Source organism: Calliphora vicina, chromosome 1 (genome assembly GCF_958450345.1).
Source record: "Calliphora vicina chromosome 1, idCalVici1.1, whole genome shotgun sequence".
Lineage (NCBI taxonomy): Eukaryota > Metazoa > Arthropoda > Insecta > Diptera > Calliphoridae > Calliphora > Calliphora vicina.
In genome coordinates, this window is record NC_088780.1 from 78,657,786 (window position 1) to 78,676,812 (window position 19,027).

The following is a 19,027-nucleotide window of genomic DNA, read 5'->3' on the forward strand; positions in this document are numbered from 1 at the left end:
ACATGTATTTCTTTAAAAATTAACGAAATCATACTCTTTTAATGCGGTAATATCAATAACATATTGTTAAGAAAGTGTACTTGAATTCAAAAATAACTGATTAACGGCTGGTTTAAAATTGCATAATGCTTTCAAACAGCAGTGCCTCCCAATGAGTTGTCATTGATCGTAAGTATGGCAACGATGAATGTTTGCTGCGACTCGTATATTCGAACTCGAAAGCTCTAGCATTAGAATATACGAGCTTTGACAGTTAAGAACAATCTAGAGTGCAGATGACAGTGTTATAAATAGTGGCAGAGGTTGTTGTTGTACATATGAATAAATAAATAGTTTTTACAATTTCTAACTACTAAACTGATTTTTATTTGCAATCAAAAGTATGTGTGTGAAGATAAATATGCCCAGTTAAATATGTTTCGACGTAACAGCTTACGTTATTACATATTTAACTACAAAATTAAATATGTTATGACGTAACGACATATTTAACTATTGCACACATATTTAAATATGTGAAATAATTTTTCGCAACATTTGGCAAAAATAATATTATTATATATAAAATAATGATAGAATTATTTTAAATTTCAAGATTTTAATGAAAATAATGTAATACTGAGGAAATTTCTTAATTTAATTACAAGTGAAAGATTTTTTGGGTATTTGGACAAATGGTTCTTTGTCACTCATATGGTCCACATGGAAAACGAAGGCAATGGACCATTCTATCAGACCCTATCATCCATTAGTCTGAATTGTATTTGTGAGATTTTTAAAAAATATTTGAAAATTTTACTTTGAGAAATTCATTGATTCTCTCAGGGATTTTGAGCATATTTGGACAAATGCTTCTTTGTCACTCATATAGACCATATGGAAAATGAGGCCAATGGACCACCCTATCAGACCCTATAATCCATTAGTCTGAATTGTATTTGTGAGATTTTTTAAAAATATTTGAAAATTTCACTTTATGAAATTCATCGATTCTCTGAGAGATTTTGAGCATATTTGGACAAATGCTTCTTTGTCACTTATATAGACCATGAGGACAATGAAGCCAATGGACCACCCTATCAGACCCTATAATCCATTAGTCTGAATTGTATTTGTGAGATTTTTAAAAAATTCATCGATTCTCTGAGGGATTTTGAGCATATTTGGACATATGCTTCTTTGTCATTCATATAGACCATATGGAAAATGAAGCCAATGGACCACCCTACCAGACCCTATAATCCATTAGTCTGAATTGAATTTGTGAGATTTTGAAAATTTCACTTTATGAAATTCATCGATTCTCTGAGGGATTTTGAGCATATTTGGACAAATACTTCTTTGTCACTCATATAGACCATATGGAAAATGAAGCCAATGGACCACCCTATCAGACCCTATAATCCATTAGTCTGAATTGTATTTGTGAGATTTTTTAAAAATATTTGAAAATTTCTCTTTATGAAATTTAATGGACTACCCTACCAGACCCTATAATCCATTAGTCTGAATTATATTTGTGAGATTTTGAAAAAATATTTGAAAATTTCACTTTATGAAATTCATGGATTCTCTGAGGGATTTTGAGCATATTTGGACAAATGCTTCTTTGTCACTCATATAGACCATATGGAAAATGAAGCCAATTGACCACCCTATCAGACCCTATAATCCATTGGTCTGAATTGTATTTGTGAGATTTTTTAAAAATATTTGAAAATTTCACTTTATGAAATTCATCGATTCTCTGAGAGATTTTGAGCATATTTGGACAAATGCTTCTTTGTCACTTATATATACCATGAGGACAATGAAGCCAATGGACCACCCTATCAGACCCCATGATCCATTAGTCTGAATTGCATTTGCGAGATTTTTAAAAAATATTTGAAAATTTCACTTTATGAAATTCATCGATTCTCTGTGAAACCAGATGCGTCTAATTAAATTTCGCTAATAGTATCCAAACGTCTCAGCTTCAGAATGATATGGTTTAACAGAAACAGTGGTTTGAAATGTTTAATTTGTTAATATTCTTGTTCTATTGCGATCTTCAAATTCGTTTGTGTGCAATCGCAATTTAAACTCAAACTTATTGTTTTGTAACTGATTTTTGTATTTCAAAAGGTTGGATAGGTGTTATACTTACTTTTTAAGCTTTTCATTATTGCAAAACAAATTTTATTTTGTAACTGATTTTTGCATTTATGGAGAGCGATAATCGTTTTGGAGAGCGATAATATGAATCCTACTTTTCGATGTTTTTTCTGTTGTTTTATGAAGGCAAAAGGTGAAATATTTCTTATAGGTTCAAAATGTTAAAGTTTAACATAGCCACTTGTTAAAATATACGTTAGTTTGATAAACATGTTTGAAATCGAAAAAAAATTCAAAAACAATGCAGAAAATTATTTATGCAGGAAGACAATAAGAACTGTATGAGTTTTCTATTCTGTGACAAGTCCTTTGTATGAAGTGAATGTGAATTTTTTTAAAAAATAGTGTCTTAGAAAAATATTAAAATGTTAAACAAAGAAATATTTAGTTTTTTAACAAGAATTTTTTATTCGAAAAATAATTATGTCAATGATGTTAAGTGTTCATTAGACGATTTTTTTGCCTTTGCCAATACATTGTTACAAAATTCTGAGATGGAACATATAACTCCCAATAAGAAAAATATTTATCGGCTAAAAAGAAAAATTGGATTATTAGTAATTAAACGATATTGTCTTCAAATTTTAATTGCATTATAAATTGATTTTTGTTTTAAATAGCGTAATTCAGATTTAGATTTTATGATGGAAGCAGATTTATTTTGCGAATGGTGTAATGATCGTGGGTATAATAAATTGAAATTTGAAATTGCACAACTTAAAGAAAGTGAACAGATTTTTCCAAAAGGTATGTATTGATTCATGTTGTTTAGTGAAATTAAAATTCGACATATTGGGTACCACAGTGGCGTTTTTCTTATCATATAAAGTAAATGATTGAACCAAAACTCATATATTCTGGTCCAGTTTTTATTTTAATTATAAAAAAGTGAAGGCACATTGGCTTAGAAACGCTTTTTTTTTGGAAATAATTCGGTATCTCGGAAATTATTGGAGATATTGTTACGAAATTGATTGGAGCTGAGGTGGTTTTGAGTTGATTTACGTTTTTTCAGCTTTCTATCGCTATTGGGGGCCAGTACGTAGCCCCGCAAAGTTGGTCACCTGGGGTCTTAAAATTTATAAAAAAAATCGCAAAAAATCATTTATGATCCGAATGAGCTGAAATTTAATATATAGTACTCGAGAAGATTACAAAAAATACGTTTACATGTGTAGGTTATCTCTATAAGTTGAAGAGATATTTAGGTTAATTTTATTTTAATTTTGCTCGATCTTTTTCTGGTTTTTTAGATATGGCAGGCCTACCGAGGGTCCAAAATTATTTTTAAATATCACTAATATTGGCGATAAAATTCTATATAAAATAAAAGAAACTTATTAACTGTTATCTCGTTTCTATAAAAAGTTACACTCAGCCATAGTTGGCAAGGTTTGGGGATCTTCTGTGGAGAAAATAACAAATTTTTTTATAAGTATGTGGTATTTCTGAAAACCCTAGACTGTCCCCTATTAGCACTAGTAAGCTGAACGAATGTAAAAAACGTTTCTAAACCACTGTGGAATGTAATTTAATGAGCATAGTACCTCCGAAATACCATATTTTCTAAGACCAGTCAATCCATAAAGACTTTATTAAATTTTAAATCGTCATCTTACTTACTATGTATATTAATTCTCTTTAATATTTATTTTTTTTAAATAAATTAATAAAATTTTATGAACATTTTATTTAAATATATTCAAATATGCAAACATCCCCATGTCTTATATATCGTTGGCTTAATATAAAAAGGCCCTAACTCTTTTTTTTTTGGAAGTCCAGATTTTCGTTTATTTCGATAAATGGTCCGATCGCGACTAAAAAAACACGAGTTAGAGCCTTTTTATAATAAGGCATCGATATGAGAAAAGATTTTTGAATATAAAATAAGTGAAGTTAGCAATTTTATTTATCTCCTGAAAACTAGTGTTTTGTGATAGAGTATTTTTGGTGCATTCATATATTCTGAAAATGGAGACGTCTAAATGTTTGAGTTGAAAATAACAAATCTCATTTTTTTATAAAATGTATAAGTCTGCTTTTACACTAAAGACGAGCACAGTTACAACTGTTTGTACCATGGTGTAATGATATACAAGGTGACATTAATCAAACAGCTGATTATTTTTTTGCTCGAGTTTGTTTACAACTTCAATCTTGTCAAAATTTTTTTTGCTGTAGTTTGTATACATTATGTCAGTTGTTTTTGACACTATAAAAGTTATTTGTTTTTGTATTGTTGTATTTGTTGCCGTAACGCATACACCTTATAATCATTACGCCATGGTTTGTACAAGTTTCTGTGTGTTTCAGCGTTGCCGCTTTGGTCCAATTGGACCAAAAGTTGTAGATTTTATTTAAAAGTACAACGATTGGTAGTTTGGTTGGTTTGTTTAATTTTTTAATTTTTTGGTAGGAAATACAATTAATATTTTTAAAATTTATAGTTTTTAAATTTAAAGATAACAAATAAAAAACATGTGTGAAATAAAATAGTTGGAAACCCTGATTATTGAACTTACCGCCGTTAAATGTATAACATCTTTGCATTTATATGAAAAACATCAAAATCATAGTGTCAGTGCAAATTAAATGTAAACAAACACTTGTATTTCTTAAACAAAAGGCCGCAAAACAGTTATTTTTTTTTACAATTTTATTTAATAGTTAAAATATGTAGTATTTTTAGATATCTTTCTAAAACTCCAAGACTGGCAATTGATGCTGATGGAGAAAACCAAACATCAAACGGCAATGATAGAAAATAAATATGCATAAAATATCTATAATTTTACTTTTTTGTAGTGAATAAAGTTGCAAAACGAAGCGGAAATTTAGGAGTGAGTGGATTCAACTTTTTGATTGGTTGCAGGTGAAATATGGAAGCTGTTTTTGCATTGTATGTTTCAAAACAATATTAAATCACTGCTCCCACATAAATAATGCTGCTGCAGAACGAAAACATAATTTATGACAAACCCTAATATAATAGCAACTTAACGAGATATTTAAAAATCGATTAATTATTTTCGAATTTATTCACAATTAAGTGAATTCGCTCATTTTCACAAAATTTTACTTTTTTGTTTGATATACATAAAATTGAGTAGGTAATGGTTCTTCTTTCGATTGACTGAATTTTGAAAAAAAAAAAATATTTTTTATGTAAAAATATCCAATTTTTTAGTTTTATAAAAATCATGAAAAATCGAAATCGGCAGAATTGTTCAGATTTATTGCATTATGACAAACCCACATGTAATAGCAACAAAATGATTTTTTTGCCCTGTGTAATCAAATGCTTATATTTATTTAAAATTTAATTTTTGGTAGGATAGGACAGAATTTGGTAGGTTTTAGAGCAGCGAAATGCAATGAGCTCTCAAATGAGCTCTCTTGTTTTTATTTTCACATGTACGCAAGCACACACATTGAATAAAAACAGTCAGTCTCGCATGAGCATTGATAGAAGCAGGTTGTGTTACGCTTTTATGCTTGTTTATTTCATTATTTCAGCTATTTGTTTTTGTTTTTGCCAGAGAATAATTCTCAACTCATACAACTACAATATCTAAAAACTGTAGTGGTGTGAGTTTGCATTTCGCTGTTTTAGAGTGTCCCAGCAGTTCTAGGAGACAGTACCGAACTAGTGATTTTACCCATCATTTAGGGTGGGAGCTAGTTACTTCAATAGCCACGTGACTAGTCATTTTAACACGGGCATGTCCTAGGCAGGGGGTCAATTGTCTCTTTTTGATTACAATGGGACTGTCTAATAGCTGGTCCAAAGTAGGCAACGCATTGGATTCACATACTGGTTACATAGCGTCAGTTACCTTGCTAGCTTTGTAACTGGTTACTTGATCAGCTACTTGACTAGTTATTTTAACACGTGCATGTCCTAAGCAGGGGGTCAATTCACCCTTTTCATTACAATGTGACTATCGGATAGCTGATCGAAGGTAGTCAACGCTTCTGGTGGGTAAAATAAACTGCAGTACAAAAAAAAGTTTGAAGTGACTTCACCATAGGTTACTAAGAGACACTAAAGTGACTATTGACTTCATGCTATGTTACATGCGATATCAATTATATTAACACAATTTGTAAAAAACCACTTTGTACGAATTACTCACAAAACGTTTAAAGTGACTACACTCTAGATTACTTAGAGACACTTAAGTGACAATTGTCTTCACGCTAGATTACTTGGGATGCATAAAGTAACCAATTGTCTTCTCTCTGCACTACAAAGTGCACACACGTGTCAAATGACCAAAATATATAAAATGGAGTCAGCCAAGTGATAAGACATTTGTGACAATTACTGTCTTTAAGGGATACATTGACTACTTGCTTAACTGCTGGGGTATGTTGGTAGGAAAAATATTTTCTTTGTGGCAACGCTGGTGTGTTTACTAAAGTGAGTGAGTATTTTATTTATTTATTATTTATTAGCCTATGGAAAATTATCCTTACAGGCAATTAACAATTATTTGTATAAATGTAATTAAAAAAACTTATTATAAAAATTATGAATTCAAATAAGCAATAATGTTGTTTTTAATTATATTGTTACTTAATGAAAAATCAATTAACATGTAAAATTTATTAAATTCCATACACATTCTCCTTATTGGATCAGCATTGGCAAAGTTCGCTCTAATAAATTTCACTGATAATGGAACAAAATGACGTGATGGTCGTTGAGGCACATTAAATGAGATATTTTGGATTAATAAACCGGAACTTACACTACCATTGATTATGTTGCAAATAAATGAAATGTTTAACATTGATCTTCGGCTCTTCAGGGTTGGAAGTTTAATTAAAGCCAATCTTGCAGAATATGAAGGTAGATTTATTGGGTTGAAATTTAATCCACGAAGACAAAAGAGTAGGAACTGTTTTTGTACAGATTCAATAGCGTCAGAATGCTTTTTATATATTTTGGTGTTTCTGTTATAAGTTGGTATTGTTATTATTTGTAGCAGTTATTGTCAGTGTTGCCAAAACTTTAAGACCATATCCCACCAGATTGCTCTTAAAATAACGCCAGAAACCACTAAATCTTTAAATAAAACCACTGATTAAAACCGCTAAATTTTTATTTAACGATTTATGAAGCAAAACCGCTTTAAAAACAAAAATAATTGATTTTTAAATTAATAAACGTTATATACTAAAATTAATTAAGATCATTTAGAAATTATCATTTGAGTATATTTTTGAGGTACCAATTAAATTTAAAAACTTTCTTGAGATTTCATAATCGTAGCAACACTTTTCATGGCGACGAAGGCAATTTTTAATAAAAATTAATTTAATTTAATTAAATTAATTGCAAACTAATTTTTAAGTTTGATTTTACAATATTAAGCTGACTAAAAACTCACTCAACTTCCGCATTTGACCATGGCATACAAATAATTTGCAAAGTAATATCAGCTAGTTCTTTGAAAATATTATTTTCTGCGGAATCCTGATCAGCGTTGCCACTCATAAAATATTTTTCCTACCAAATTTCAGATTAAAAACTACCAAAACATACCAAAACCTACCAAAACCTACCAAATTTTAAATATTTTTGAAATGCTATTTGGATTCCTTTCAAAATTAATAGTTAAATTAAAATTATATTATTGCTGCTATAGCATTACCCTGAGGATGAATATTATTTAATTACACTACAATCATAATTATGTCACATCTAAAAATTGTGTGTGAATCGTTTTATAATTGACCATAAGCCCCATATAAGGCCCATTTCTAAAACTTATTTTAAGGAGCATAAAACTCCTAAAAGTGTTGGTATGCCGACAAAATTAAACACAAATAAGTTTAATGGCGATCGGTACATAATTGGTAATAGCTGCCCACTTCTGAAAATCACTCACGAAAATAAATTATTGAAATTTTAAAAGAAAAATGCTTTTGCTCACTACTTATTACCCCATGTCTCCACGTAGCAATATTTATTGCTAAACTCAAGCAATAACGTCGGCAGAACAACAGCAGAGTGATTGCTGATTGCTTTAAGTGGAGAAAACGTTCGTCACAAATATTTCTATGAAAAACTTTGGTGTATTTTGTTTATATTTTGTATTGCATGATTTTTTTCACTAATTTCTTTGTTTTTTTACTTTTGGTACTTAAATAAATTAAATATGTATGAATTAATCGCACCGAATCATAGAAAGAAGAAATTTTACATTAATAACAACTGATCTGACAGCTTATTGCTTAGGAATAATTGCTCAGGCAATCAGTAGAGCAATCATTGCGCAATGGATTGCTACATATGGCAAATTTCATTGACGCAATCAAATTTGACAATTGCAGCAATAAATATTGCTACGTGGAGACCTAGGGTTACTTCTTTTAACATGACTACACACAATTTACACTTGGCCGCATAAGTTTGCATACAAGAACGAAAATTAAAAGTTACTCTAATTTTGGATATAAAAATAAACGCTACTCATTTGAAATTTTTTATATAAAACTTTTAAATATTAATGAACACAACTGCATTGTAAAATGCATATTTAAGAATCAACAAAACATATAAGAATTCAATTCATAAAAAAATTCAATTCCGCATGTAGGCAAAAGTTTGCGTACATACAAAAATGAAATATTACTGATTTTTATAAATTAAACTGTATTTTAATATTTACATAGTTAGAAAACACCGACGACCAAGAACATCATGAAGGCGTTTTGTAATTGAGGAAACCAGTTTTTCGGTGTATTTGGAACTAATATTTCTCCATTCCTCAGTTAATACTGTTTGAAGCATTTCATTGAATGTTATTACATGGTTTCGTATTTTTCACTCCAGCAAATCCCATAAATGTTCTATGGGATTTAGGTCTGGTGACTGCGGAAAAGTTTCCAATTGTTTTTGTTTTATTAAACAACTACCAAAGCCTTGTGTTGTGTGTAGTATGCTTTGGGCCATTGTCTTGCAGGAATATATAATCATCCCAATTTGCTAACACTTTCGGTAAGATTTTTCATTAAAGTGTCTAAATAGACCTTATGATCCATTGTCGATGGAATAAATTCTAAATTTCCCACGCCTTCACTTGTCATGTACCCCCGTTCCATCACTGCACCACCACCATGCTTAACTGTTAGTATTAAATTTTTGGGACTAAGTACTGTACAAGGCTTTCTCCAAACAAACTGACAGTCTTTTATGCCAAAGATGCAGTACCTGCATTCATCCGTGAACAGAACATTTTTCCAGAACTCTGGAGGTGTTCTTTAGTGAAAGCAATTCGTTGCTTTCACTAGGTGTTTTCCAGAACTCTGGAGGTGTTCTTTAGTGAAAGCAATTCGTTTTTGTCTATTAACTATAGGGTATTCAATCGATTAACCGTTAATCGGTTAACCGATTAATTTTGGACGGTTAACTGTTCGAATAATTTGAAATTGCCGATTTTCAAATAACAAATAAACCGATTAATTTGTGTCGATTAACCGATTAACCGAAATTCCTTGTTTTTGCACTTTAAATTTTTTTTTTGTATTTATTTCTCCATTTGAATTCAAATACAAATTTCAAATTAAAATTAGATATTTTTTGAACATCCAATAAACATGTTTAGTGAGTATGTATAACAACTGACATATTTAATTTACATGTATTTGAAACTTTGTTTGTATTTACATGTATAGACGAAACTTTTTTTTGAAATGAGTCTTTTATCATAACTGAACGAAACTATTAAATTAATCAATATTTAAAACAATCCAAAATATACAATCAGAGAGAGAGTTTTTTCCAAGAAAAGTTTTATTAAATCTAAAGAAAAAAATCGTTTAAATTATATTCTTTTTATAAAAGATTATTTCAGAAGATCTCACTAAAACTATAAAAAACTCACACATCGCTCACACATCAAAAAAAGTCGTTTCGAGAAAAACATCTTTGAATATTTTATGACATTTTACTATTTCTTAAATAAATTTTCAACAAGTCATGCGATTTCAGAAATTTAAATAGGAGATTTTAATATCTTTCTAACCCCCATTAACACGAAGTCTGGTTATGCCTTAACTAATAGTTATACTGCCGGTTAAAATTATTTTTATATGAAAACTGTCAGTATAACTATTAGTTAAAACATAACCAGACTTCGTGTTACTGGGGGTAACCTGTATTTAACCCATATTTTTACTTATCAAATATACGAGAAAACATGAATTTTTACAATGTTTACAACAAAAAAACACCCTCACACAAAAAATAATTTATTTTTTTGAAAACTGATAAAACTATATGAAAGATTATAGAACAGCGCATATTTTGTATTACTCAGTTCAATAAACACGGATTTTGAGTAATGATGTTGTTGCAGCAAATAGGCGATATGTTTACAAAAATGATCTCAAATACCTTATTTGCCATTTTGTATGTTTTTGTAAACAAAATTCGTTGCTGTATTTTCAATTTGAAATGAAAATATAAATTATTCGGTTAATCGAATAATTTTAAATTAACCGATTATTAACCGATTAAATCTAAACCTCGATTAATTATTTGCTCGATTAACCGATTAAACCAGAAACCCGATTAATTGAATTCCCTAATTAACTATCAAAACTGGCGGCTTTTTCCGTGCTACATGGCTTCTATAGTTGGCCTTTTTCAAAATTCTGAGCACAGTGTCTTTGGACACATGTTTATTAAATTGTGAATTTAAGTTTTCAGCCATTTTCGATACAGTAAATCTGGGGTTTTTCTTCACAGATTGCATTATAACCTTTTTTTCGCGTTCAGTTAATTTTGTTGGACGACCAGAACGAGGCTTTGGGACAAAAATTCCAGTATTTTTAAAATTGTTTATCACTCTCTGGATGGAGGAGTGAGTACGTTTAACTACTTGATCGATTTCGCGCAAAGTTTTCCCTTGTTTCCGCAAATGTATAATAATTTTACGTTCAGATACATTAATTAATTTTCTGTTTGCCATTTCTTGAAATTATTCCAATTTGAAACAAAAAAATTTCAAAAATCACTTTTATGAGTTTGAAACAAAAACTGCAGTATTGTAGTATCACACAATAACAAAAACAGTTACAAATTACCTTTAATTTTTATGTACGCATACTTTTGCATACACGAAAAGTTTGTATACCATTGTTTTTAAGCTGTTAATTAAACCAAACTTTGCAAATGCAAAAAGAAAATACCTATCGTAATTTTCAAATGTTTATCTATACATAAAAACAAATTTCAAATGATTACCGTTGTAACTTACGACTAAAATAGCCTGTTAAAATATATAAAGTAGTTTGTACGCAAACTTATTTTTGAAATATTTAAAATGTGTAAATTAAATGTATAATACGTTAAAAGTTTTAGTATTACAAGGCCTTTGGCATTTTTTGAACTGAACACTACTAAATACGTACACATTTATTGGAATAAACTAAAAATTAAAGATAATTCTGTCTTCATATTTTATAAATAAATTTATTATTTTGGATTAATATAGTTTTTTTGTTAAGATTTTTGTTAATTTGTTCTTAAAAATACATATTCAACAAACCTACCAAAATGCGACAAAAATCGGAACAAACCAACCAAACTACCAAAAGACAATTTGTTAACTTAAAACTACCAATTTTGGTCCAATTGGACCAAAGCGGCAACGCTGATCCTGATACCAAAACGATGTAGTATTTGAAAGATTTGTCCAGCAAATAATCCAAACTGTTCCAAATATGGAATAACATCTATTTTTATTGAAATACATTATTTATTGAAAAACTTATTTTTGACAAAATGTCTCGGTTTTTAGAAGCAAAAAGTAATCGCTGTTAGAATCAATTGCTTCAACAGCGATATATAAAAATGTACAACACATCGTTGTCTTATTTCTGATTCCTTTTCAGATATAACATTACCATTGCATTTGTATTTTCGTATTTCAGTTTCAAACTGATAACCTATGTAAGCTTTATTAAGCTTTATGTAGGCTTTATGTAATTTTCAAAACATTCGATTTTGGAACTGTCTTTCTGTTAAGTCCTTAAGGTGATTATCGACAACACAAAGAAAAATCGGCATACACTTAAAAAATATTCGTAAAATTTTATTTTTATACCCTTCACCTTCGTGAGAAGGGTATATATAAGTTTGTCATTCCGTTTGTAATTTCTACATTTTTCATTTCCGACCCTATAAAGTATATATATTCTGGATCCTTATAGATAGCGGAGTCGATTAAGCCATATCCGTCTGTCTGTCTGTCTGTCTGTCTGTTGAAATCAGTTTTCTGAAGACCCCAGATATCTTCGGGATCCAAATCTTCAATAATTCTGTCAGACATGCTTTCGAGAATTTTGCTATTTAAAATCAGCAAAATCTGTCCACAAATGGCTGAGATATGAGGAAAAAACCAAGACAACCTCGATTTTTGACCTATTTTTGACCTATATCTGGATTACTAAGACATTAATATAGACAATATGGATATCTAATGATAGATATTTCAAAGACATTTGCAACGACTTATATAAGTTGGACCTACAATGGGTCAAAATCGGGAAATAATTTTTAACCCGAATTTTTTTTTCCAAAAAAAAAAATTTTTTTAAAATTTAAAAATTTAAAAAAAAAATTTTTAAATCTAAAAAAAAAAAATTTTAAATAATTGAAAATTTTTTTTTCTAAAAAATTAAAAAAAACAACTGGAAAAAAATAAAATTTTGTTTACCTAAAAATATTTAAAATTTTGAAGTATAATTTGGTGAAGGGTATATAAGATTCGGCACAGCCGAAATAGCACTCTTACTTGTTTTAGTTTCGTTTAAGTAAATACAAGATATAAAAAACAGCTAAAAACCGCCAACTGAAAATATTTTGCAGCTAGAAAAACCACTTAGCGGTTTTTTCTGAAAAATACCCGCTAACGACGAAAAAATACCTCCAGATCTAGCTGAAAAACCGCCGTTTTGGCAACACTGGTTATTGTATGAGTGGATCAGTGTTGCCGTTTTGGTTATTTATAACCAAAATTGGTTATTTTTTTTCCGGATGTGTAGGTGTGTATTTATTATTCATTTTGGTTACTTTTTTCAAATCATTTTGTTATAGACAGATTTTTCAATATTTAATATACGATCCTAACGAGATCGTATAATTAAGACTAATTAATGGTGGTGTACTCTAAAAAAAAATGTTTCGTGTATAATTTTACATGTGGCAAAGATTTGAGTAAGAATAATTGTTTTAAAGATATTTACGATTTTTGTGATTTAGGGATGTAAGTAAATGAGTTCCCAATATTGGTTTAATTACACCAGCGGAACAGACATTTTGGTGCCGGAAATTTCACTACATTTTGTACGAGTTGATCAACTCACAGTACTATGTTACACTTGTTTTTTCAGTCCGCTCGCGTTTTCGAAATATCGATTTTCTTTATTTTATATTCACGTTATATACCTTATTTTTTTGATATTTCAATTCAATTTTTTTTATTTATAAAAAATTTCATAAAAAATGTATTTTATAAAAATGAAAAATAGTTTTCTTGCTGTAGCCAGTAACGCAAATTTGATAAGTAAAATGAAAAATGTTCAGCAAAAACACAGCAAAAGTGTAATATTTGAAAATCTTTGCGACTATTTGAAAAAATATATTTAAGTCAGGTATTTCATATAGAGGTTAGACAAAATAAAGTACATTTTAAAAAAATTTAATGATTTACATTCAGTAAAAATAAAAAATATATCAAAAAAGGCATGAAATTGGAAAAAAATATTTTAAAATATTAAAAAAAAAAATTAATTAAAAATTATTTCTGTCGATTTTTCGGAATATTTTGCTATTAAGAATTTATTTTCATAATATTCTAAATGTTGAAATTTTGAAATATAAAAACCTGTGTAAAATGTATTAAAAAAAATAAAATCTCATACTTCCGTTCATATTTTTAAAAAAAGTTAAAAACATGACGATTGCAATAAATTTTTTTTGGTTACTTTTTTAGCATTTTGGTTATTTTTTTAATCAAACTTGGTTACAAATATTTTGAGGTTATGGCAACACTGGAGTGGATAAAAAGAGAATGAGAGTAACATATTGGTTTTCCTATGTTTCGCACAAGCAAATACTAGTAGATAAAGATGGAATACAATAAGTAACTTCCCAGCAGTTTGAAAAGTGCCAATTGGAAACCTTGCATTAGCTATATTACTACTTCTACGACTAACTAGTTCGATGTGGCTGTTAAAGTGGTAGTTAAATGGTTATCATTTGCACTACATTTCACCAGCATATTCAGTAATAAGCAATAGTCAGCTATTTGTAATAAGTTTTTGAAAATAAATTCAAGAAAAATAAAATCCTCTAAAATATACCACTTCGATGGCCACATGTAATGCTGAATGTGGCCGTTTGTGTTTTCGTTCTCAGTGATGATGTAGAAAATGCAAAAATAGAGAGTAGACTCACATGTTATTCTTAATAACAATTATAGAGCAGTACAAATAAGAGCTCTGTGGTTTAGTGGTTAGAGCATTTGACTAGAAAACGAGAGGTTATGTGTTCAACCCCGCTCTCAGAAAAATTTATTTTTTATTTTTTTCTCAAATGCTGGAGTATTTTCACTATTGAATTTAATAGTGAAGTGTTATGCAGAGTGTGCCAATCGGCCACTTGCAATGACATCCCCGTGTTAAATTCACCAGTCAATAACGTTGGGAGTGGGTTGAAAATTCACTAGTAGTAGTTCTTAGTGGCCAACGAATTTGACGTAGCGGAACTAGTGCAATGAACTGCAGGGTTATTGTATGATGCAAATAAAAACTCGTGTGTATGATTTATAGAAATTTTACCAACAAATAAGTATGTATGTCTGTTTCTTTATTTGTTTGTGAATTATAGGAGCCTAAACCACTATAAATATATGAAAAAGCATAAAAATTTTCCAAAGGGGGCAAGGTTTGTGGAACTTTTGAGGAGTAAATAAAGGCCTTTTTATATAAGTATTTGATATTGTTAAAAACCTTAGGACTTGAAGATTGATTGATATTTTAGTAAAATCAAATAATTTTTTTGGGACGTTATTTACCTAAAAACTTAAAAAAATATAATATGGTGATTTTACATGGAGAAAAATATACAATTTGAATTAATGTAAAATTTTAACGGTTAAAGATATCATAACAAGATTTGGAACTAATATAGACTCAATTATCCTTAAATAAACCACATTATAATTTTTAAATTTTTTTATTTTTAAATACTGAAATTCCTAAACCGGGTAAAATGTGTTACAAAAACTGAGTTTTTTTAGAAAAGTGCCTACTACAAAGGTTTTCAATGCCACAGGAAATTTATTTGTTTTCTGAAGAACAGTTGCGGTTGCCAAGGAAATACAATGGTATGTTAATGCATAAAACCAGGCAAACTTTGTTTATGGACGCGACAGGTGGAATAGTAAAAAAAATTGATAAGAATTCCAAGAGGGTCTTCCTTTATAGTATGATAATGCATGTTGCAGAGCTAGACAAAAAAGGTGTTGTCATTCCAATAGCTGAGGCTTTATTAGCTAGGCACTATGAAGAAGACATAAAGAAGTTTTTAATGGATGTGTGTTATTAACAAAATTTGTGTTATTAACAAAATAAAATGGACCTTGTCAAAACGGGTATGCGTTGATTGGAGTTGGGCGTTAATAAATTCTTTGATAAAAACTTTCAACGATGTGGATTCAGTTTCCAATTATCTTCATAAATGTGACACAATTCTACAAAATAATGAAAAGTTGAAATCAAACTTTGTAGTTGTACAAATTTGTTGTGCCCATTTTTTTAAAATATGCGTCAAAGATAGCTATATTGACGATTCTGGACTTGGTTTAAAAATGTAACTATTCTTCTGTTGACAAAAAATGAAAATTATAGTGTCAACGAAAATGTAAATTATTTCGTCTCCCCAAATGACACAAAGGAACCAGACACAAATCAAGAATCGATGAATTTCATAAAGTGAAATTTTCAAATATTTTTTAAAAATCTCGCAAATACAATTCAGACTAATGGATCATGGGGTCTGATAGGGTGGTCCATTGGCTTCATTGTCCTCATGGTCTATATAAGTGACAAAAAAGCATTTGTCCAAATATGCTCAAAATCTCTCAGAGAATCGATGAATTTCATAAAGTGAAATTTTCAAATATTTTTAAAAAATCTCACAAATACAATTCAGACTAATGGATTATAGGGTCTAATAGGGTGGTCAATTGCCTTCATTTTCCATATGGTCTATATGAGTGACAAAGAAGCATTTGTCCAAATATGCTCAAAATCCCTCAGAGAATCGATGAATTTCATAAAGAGAAATTTTCAAATATTTTTAAAAAATCTCACAAATACAATTCAGACTAATGGATTATAGGGTCTGATAGGGTGGTCCATTGGCTTCATTTTCCATATGGTCTATATGAGTGACAAAGAAGCATTTGTCCAAATATGCTCAAAATCCATCAGAGAATCGATGAATTTCATAAAGTGAAATTTTCAAATATTTTTTCAAAATCTCACAAATATAATTCAGACTAATGGATTATAAGGTCTGGTAGGGTGGTCCATTGGCTTCATTTTCCATATGGTCTATATGAATGACAAAGAAGCATATGTCCAAATATGCTCAAAATCCCTCAGAGAATCGATGAATTTCATAAAGTAAAATTTTCAAATATTTTTTAAAAATCTCACAAATACAATTCAGACTAATGGATTATAGGGTCTGATAGGGTGGTCCATTGGCTTCATTTTCCATATGGTCTATATGAGTGACAAAGAAGCATTTGTCCAAATATGCTCAAAATCCCTCAGAGAATCGATGAATTTCATAAAGTGAAATTTTCAAATATTTTTTAAAAATCTCACAAATACAATTCAGACTAATGGATTATAGGGTCTGATAGGGTGGTCCATTGGCTTCATTTTCCATATGGTCTATATGAGTGACAAAGAAGCATTTGTCCAAATATGCACAAAATCCCTCAGAGAATCGATGAATTTCATAAAGTGAAATTTTCAAATATTTTTTAAAAATCTCACAAATACAATTCAGACTAGTGAGTTATAGGGTCTGATATGGTGGTTCATTGGCTTCATTTTCCATATGGTCTATATGAGTGACAAAGAAGCATTTGTCCAAATATGCTCAAAATCCCTCAGAGAATCGATGAATTTCTCAAAGTAAAATTTTCAAATATTTTTTTAAAAATCTCACAAATACAATTCAGACTAATGGATTATAGGGTCTGATAGGGTGGTCCATTGGCTTCATTTTCCATATGGTCTATATGAGTGACAAGGAAGCATTTTTCCAAATACCCAAAAAATCTTTCACTTGTAATTAAATTAAGAAATTTCCTCAATATTACATTATTCTCATTAAAATCTTGAAATTTAAAATAATTCTTTCATTATTTTATAATATTGTTTTTTAATTTTTGCAAATGTTGCTAAAAATTATTTCACATATTTAAATAGTTAAATATGTCGTTACGTCATAACATATTTAACTTTGTAGTTAAATATGTAATAACGTAAGCTGTTACGTCGAAACATATTTAACTCGGCATATTTATCTTCACACATATATCAAAAGTATCAAAAAGTAAAGGAATTAAACAATATTGTTACGTTTTTACCTTTTAATAAGTAAAAGAACTATATTCGGCTGATTACCGATTCGGAAAATTAAAATTATACTTTAAAATACAAATTTTAAACATTTTTAGGTCAAATAACTATAAAATTTTTTGTTTAAGTTTTGATATTTTTACAAATAAAGCTTGAGTGTCTGTAATTCTCATTCACTCTATAGATTGATTTGTATACACTGTTGCCAGATTTGCCGATTTATCGGCATTTTGGCGATTTTTGTTTGTAAAAATGGCAAAGTGCGATTTGCCGATATTTGACCTCAAAATGACGATCTTATGAAAAGTTTATGTATACATCAAAGTTCTCATAAAATGTTAATTATTGTGTTTGATATAAAAAGAAGATATATGAAAAATTTAATCCGAATTTTAAGAGCTTAAATTACATGATTTTAAGAATTTAATGAATCACAATTAAAAATGTTTGTTAAGATTTTGAAAAAAATCTTAATAAATAATAAAATAATGAAATCGTTTATAGAAACCGTTATTTGAAGGATTTCGATATACCTTTACTAAAGAATCTTTAGTAAAGACGTTTTAAAATAAATAATACAAAATAATAATGCCTGATATACTATTATGACAATTTATTTGTCCTGAAATTTACTTATTTTTATAACTGGTACCAATCATGTAAATTCTTTATTTGTGTGTTAGTTTTTTCTAATAACACCTTAACAATAAATTAAGTATTTTATTTTTTACGATTTTTGACGATTTCAAAAATAATTTGCCGAATATTTTGAAATGCGCATAGGAACTAGCTTATCCCCCAACAATAAATGTCAGTGAATTTATCAATAATTGGGAAATTTAGCACAATTATTACTATTTTTTTTAAAATTGTTTTTAATTTTTTAAATTTATTAGTAAAAAAAACAATTTAAGACAAAAAAATTTTTTTTGTGAAAAAAAAATTATTAAGATTTAATTGATCATTAAAACTGCATTGTTAGATTTTTTCATTTTCATAAAAATCGTAAAAATTACGAAAAAGTGTAATGTAGGGCACCTTAAGGAGCCAACTCACTGCACACAAAATAAATCTTGGACATTTTTCTTTTAAAATGTTTCCTCAAAAGTAAAGAAATTATAGAATAAGTCATACTCGCTTTCATTGTCATTTATATTAAACAATTTTGCATATATGTAAGTATTGT

At 29.0% G+C, this 19,027-nt stretch overlaps 1 protein-coding gene across 1 annotated transcript in view; it reads right to left on the reverse strand.

Annotated features, from left to right (window-relative positions):
* Positions 1-19,027, reverse strand: part of LOC135963218 (uncharacterized) — a 286,912-nt gene that overhangs the window by 122,893 nt on the left and 144,992 nt on the right.